A 6317-nucleotide genomic window follows, 5' to 3' on the forward strand; every position below is an offset into this window, starting at 1 on the left:
TTATAGTCCAATCTTAGTCTGCCACAATGTAGGGTGCAAATATTAAAACTCATTATAATATTACAATTCATTCATTGACATAGAAAATATGCTATAACATCAACTATAGGTCAATTAGAGCTATCATCGCTGACTATTATAGTAATGGTAATATGAGAAATACTAGGTGCAATTAGGTATGTTAATACTTATTAGTTCAAGCAAAAATAATAACACGACTTACGACATGTCCATATTTTCGTCAAACATATTATTTTATATCAAAGGCAGCAGGCAAGAGGCGAGCCTACCCACTTTCCTGTTTTAGACTTTGGTTTGATTAGGTTAGCAGTAATTACTATCAGAAAGATTGAGAAATTTAAATATGCCAAAAATTGTAATGTGTATTTGGGCTCTTCGAACGGTAGTTAACCATTATACTGAATACGTTGTTATCTATCATACATTTCGACGTCCATTAATATACCTACTAAACTACATAAAACAAATATTAATATAAATAATCCATTGCTGCTGTTCTATTTATTGTTCTAATCGGTTTGATTGCATATATTGTTTTCTTGTCTCCTAATATAAACATATTATTCCTTTTATTATTATTTATTTATAAATACCAAATAAAGTATCCACTTTCTATAACTTTATAATTATTATCTAATTGAAAAAAGATATAGTGGATAGATATATTTTGAATATTTCTTTCAATGTTTCAATATTTATTATTGGTAAGCGTAGATTGTTTAGGAAAAGCCTATCTTTTTGTAAATCATGTGCTTCTTTATAGTTTAGTTACACAGAAACTCCACACTTTGAGACATACCTAGCAGTGAACTTTTTTGTATCTTGCGACGCCGTCGTTTCCCCTTTTGCGAACAGAGGGTATAATTCACACAAATCTTTATTTTTCTTTGTGTTCATGTGAGGGAGAGTGGGTCGGGCTGGCGCATGGCGGCCCTCCTGCCGGGCCCTGATGATGAGTTAGTGCCCAGGCCGGAACTCGGAAGTCACCCCTCCGTCTCTCGTCATCCCGCCTTGCTTCCGATACCAATCGGGGGCTATGGCTTTACTTAACAACTCTGCTATATTTCATAATTTATTGACGATATTGCCGTTTCGCGTAACGAAGAAAATAATGTCCGAATTGCAGTATAAATATGTTTATTTTATTGGTTTTGTTAAAAAATTTATATCTAAATGAGTATTTAAAAACACGTATACATTTCATTCAAAATTACATTCAACTGTTCAAATGTAATTGAACCCAAACATCAACTAATTTTACAAACTTTCATGTAAACATATTAATAGATTTGCTTGTTTTAAATAGGAGGAGGAAGAGAGAGGAGGAATAGTATCTATAGTGTAGTATTAAAAGAAAGCGAAAGAAATTATTAGTAGTGAGTACAGGATACAGAACCGTATCATCTTGGTTCTCAGGAATACTAACGCATGGGGATGGGGTTATCATGGGCGGCCCGGTATACCTTGTCATGTCCATGGTACTAATGGGTTGATCGGATCACTGAATTTCTGTATTTGGGTCACTGTGACATACTTGGTGAAAACATATTTCCATATTTCATCTTTTGTTTTATATTTAAAAAAATATTTACATTTTTTTCTCAGATCTGTTTGTATAAACTGATTTGTTAATTTACGTGTGTCATAAATGGCTTAAATAAAGTGTTTATCATAGATATAGTCTATCTATTTGCTCAGTTCTCGTTGTTTCTAGATTTGCTAATAATATATAAAAAATATAGAAAAAAATCTTTACAACTCATATTATTCATAGGTAGATGACCTATGAATAACTTTACTCTTAAAGAATCTAGCTTTAATTTCTATCTTTTATGTTTACATACTGCGACGACCTTTTTAAACTAAGACCTCATCATCTATTTAACAGTGTATACCACTCATGCGAGCAGATATGAGTGTCCATAAGTGCATGTCGACATACACCGGGGGTTGGTAGGACGCGTGGCGACGATCTATATGGCGGCCGCCGAAACAATATTCATAAATAACTTAAATAATAACACGTCAAGAACGGCACGTGGCGAGACGGTGGCGAGGCCGCCGCGTCGGTGGCGAGACGGTGGCGCGTCGTGTGTTCAGGATGCCACGCCACATCTAATTATTTGCAGATAACACACCATCAGCCCATAAGAATCAATTAACTTTTCAACAACAGATCCTGTAATGTACAAGTACCTGTAATACAATAAAACTGCATCCTACACTGAACGCCTATTTGCTATATAATAAATTATCTATTTTACCATTTCCCAAATTGAAACTAATAAAATATAATGTCGAAGACACACGGCAGCGTCTTTACTCGCTGGAAATTCGTTAGCAAATTTATGCCTTTTGTGTTCAGTCTACTGGTGACCACATTATCCATATTCTTTCGTAGCAAACTTAAACACTTATCGTGTGTTATAAATGTAACTTTTATGTGTCTAAATTTCCTTCTTAAATATAATAGATATACGTATTACTGACACTAACAGCTAGTGCGAGTTATACTTAGTACGTTACAACTCTGTTTACGTTTGATAAATTAGTATGGAAATCTATTTTCGAAACCATTTACTAGAGGCGCAGCTAAGATTTCAATACAAATAATCGACGTAAACGCTAACGCAGTAGTGACGCAAATACGTGGCAAACTCACAATAGGGACTCAGAGATCTTTACCTAATATAAAACAAAATCGCTTCCCGACATCTGTACGCTTAGATCTTTTAAACAACGAAATGGATTTTGATGCGATTTTCATTAATAGATAAAATAATTTAAGACGAAGGTTTATACATATACTTTAATATTGTTGTGTGTTAATTTTTTGAAATATAATTGCTTAAGATGTCGAAAGAAATCAAATCAACTGCGAGCTTTCATCGAAAACTCTGCCTTATCCGTTTGAGATATAACAAAAGAATGTATGGTGGAATTAATTGTTTCTCTTTTAGGTATGGGTCTACAAAAAAGTTCGCGATGGCATATGTCTTTCTTTTAGCTTACTATACCCATCTAATTCATACTTAACGCAACAACCGTGCAAGGCTACCACGGATCGCCAATATATTAAAAAAAAAGAAAAAATTGTATCTTAGATGAAGAAAGACCTACCTACTGCACACAAGTAAAAGTTTATTAATTATATATTTCGATTCTCATTGTCTATTTTTACATAAAATAAAATAAAATGTCACTATATATGTATATATTTTTAATGACTATTTGTACCAAAATAATAAAAAAAAATAACTATACATACTTGATATTCTTTTCTATGAAATTCATTTAATATTTTTAATTAAAAAAATATAATAACATGGTACTTATCTATCATTATACAATGTAAATGAAATGTGCAGAATGTACAATGTTGTAAAAATACATTAATAGATAACCCATTCTATTAAGACTAGGTACTTACTACGAAATCCGTTAGCAGTCATAACCAGCAAGGCCAAATCTGTTTCCTTCATGCCTTTTGAATATCATTTACGTATTTCATTACTCCGACCCTAAGTTCGAGGGTAACTCTACCAAAACTTAACAGTTAAATCAAAATGTAACTTACAATTTACGCGTTAACGTTCAAATTCAAATTGATAGATCAATTGGATTTTATGCATAAGTAAACACTGGTTAAGTTTGAACGAAAACATTCGAAGAAAATGATTTAATATGTGTCGCTGACTACGATGGGTAGTATTATCAGCTCTACTGGGGTTAATTTATTTTCTTTGCCCTTGTTTTTTTTCTTTACTTTTTATATTTATGAAATTTATGTAATATTTCATATATCTAATAAAAAAATATTTCAAATAAATCAATACTTACAATAAAATATTAGCGAGCCTGTTTTTGACACAACGCTCAAATAGAATAAATTATTATTATATAGTATACTATATAAGTATAGTATATAAGTATGTACGACTACAAATATTACAATTATTCTTTTTTTATTTGACATCATATGTTATTATTTATGTTTATTATATTAATAATACTCACATCTCAATTTTTTGCAAAAATATTGCAACCGCTAAAGAAAATAAACAAATGCTTAAATAAGTAATAATAAAAAGTAGATGAAATAAAATATGTATCACAAGTTTGTAAAAGTTAAAAAAAAATACAAAAAGTATCGACGAGGAAGGGATTCGAACCCTCGCGTGCATAGCACATGAGATTAGCAGTCTCACGCCTTAACCACTCGGCCACCTCGTCATGTCAGGGTCGCTCGAAATTAATGTACACATTCTTTTATACTATCCATACTTCACGTTATTTATGATATTATTCTACACTTATGTCATCACAACCCGTTATCAAGCAATGACCCTATTGCGTATTTATTTTGAAGATTTTTGTAATATAACACATACCACCTTAATCCATGTAACAAAACTAACACCGGTGTTTTTTTTTATTAATTATTTAATTATTGTTTTACATTAAAATAATTTATAATACTTACTTGTTAAATTTATTTATTTATCTTAACGCCATGTTCTTATAAGATCGGTAGACAGAATTATTTTACATTTAAGCATTTAATAAAAATTTTGTTTTTTTTTTTTTGGCGTGTTAGATATTTATTTTAAATTATATTAATTTTTTTAAACATCTTAAAATGTGTATCTACATTTATTAATAAAAATCAGACTACTTTAAATATAATAATAATAATAATAACTTTATTGCATAACCATGATTTTAACAAACTCAGCACTGGAAATTACAGTAAAAGTAGATACGAATTCATTTGTACATTTGGATCAGTTTAAACATCTGTGTCTGAACTAGGTTATAAAACCTGTATCTCAGACAACAGCGCTACCCTCATTACATAGTATAATGTTAGTTCAGCTAAATTTTTAGTGCTACATATAGAATATTGATTTTATATAAAGTTAGTATATCTAATTATAACAATTGGCAATAATGAAAATTGTGAAATAATGTGCTCCCTGTGTGTAGAGTGTAATTTGAATGTATGTGTGTGGGAGAGTGTGTGTGTGTTTTGCTAAAACATTTTAATTAAACAATTAAATCGACGATATTATAATATAGGTAACTAATTAAATTCCCATACGACAATTTCTATAAGGCATTTCACTCATAAAAATCGTAGTTTTGAATTCACCACGATAGGCCGGCAGATTTGAACTTCATCCACATTGTTTTTCTTTTCACTAGTGCCGCAATATTTTAGTAGCGTAGGGGAGACCGAGGACAATTGAACCAAAGGTGGGTTGAAACAATATAAATTTCTCGGAATCTAAAAGCACTAGCAAGTTGGCAATTTTGCTAATTTTCTCTTCCCGCCACCCGCTCGGGCGCTCAGTATTCGTCCATGCGCCATGATCGACGCTTACGCCGCTATTAAATGTCAGGTGAAAAAATTAGTAAAAGTAAGTTTTCATCATAATAATATCTTCATCTAAATTTTTATTAATTAACTGTTTTAGCCTAAGTGTATTATGTTATTTGCCAGCTTATGAATCTAAGATTTAAACTATAATAAAGATTTTGCATGACTGTGCAGTGTAACAAAGTTATGTCCGCTCAAACCTAACGGCAGCCGACTTCTGTACCCTGGGAGGGTTGAAACAGCCTGTTTCAACTCACCTCGTTTGCATTTATATTTTTATAGTTATGCATTGGTATTTTATTTTAAGTAGATTTTTTATTTGTAACGGTATGCTTTGAGCTTAGCTTAGGTTTTAGGATGCAGAACGAATACAAACGGAAGACTGACCGAGGTATGGCAAGCAAAGAAATATATGAACTAACCTTCGAAGAAGTTATGTTACATAATAAAACTCTTCGTGATGCTGCCAAAAGTTATAACTTAAACCACACATCGCTTTATAGATATATTAAAAATAAAAAAAAAAAGCCTACGAAACCAATAAAACAACCAAACTACCATCATATCATAGCCCTACAGAATATGACTGCAGGATTTCGGATAACTGGATTGTGACCGCTCAATACATGTCTGTATTGAGCGGTCACAATCCAGTATTTGGCGATGACATCAGATAGCCCCACCGTTTCAGCTGCAAACAGATCCACACCCGGTGTATTCTCTCCAGAAACAATCCGACTTTTACCGAAAGCAGTGCCTAGGAAAGGCACACAAAATAGAAAAAAGGTAAAATTTTTTTTATACAACTTAGAGTGGCATACAAGCTAACGACCCACCTGATGGAAAGTAGTAACCGTCGCCTATAGACAAGAGCAATACCATGGACATAACAGAGTATACTGTTTCGTCCATGATA

At 32.0% G+C, this 6317-nt stretch overlaps 1 non-coding gene across 1 annotated transcript; it reads right to left on the reverse strand.

Moving 5' to 3' along the window:
* Nucleotides 1–4172: 4172 nt before the first annotated feature.
* On the reverse strand, nt 4173–4254 carry Trnas-gcu (transfer RNA serine (anticodon GCU)). The gene has a single exon. It is a non-coding gene; the product is annotated as a tRNA-Ser (tRNA).
* Nucleotides 4255–6317: the final 2063 nt, after the last annotated feature.

Source organism: Galleria mellonella, unplaced genomic scaffold, assembly GCF_026898425.1.
Source record: "Galleria mellonella isolate WM207_F2 unplaced genomic scaffold, CSIRO_AGI_GalMel_v1 utg38, whole genome shotgun sequence".
Taxonomy (NCBI): Eukaryota; Metazoa; Arthropoda; class Insecta; order Lepidoptera; family Pyralidae; genus Galleria; species Galleria mellonella.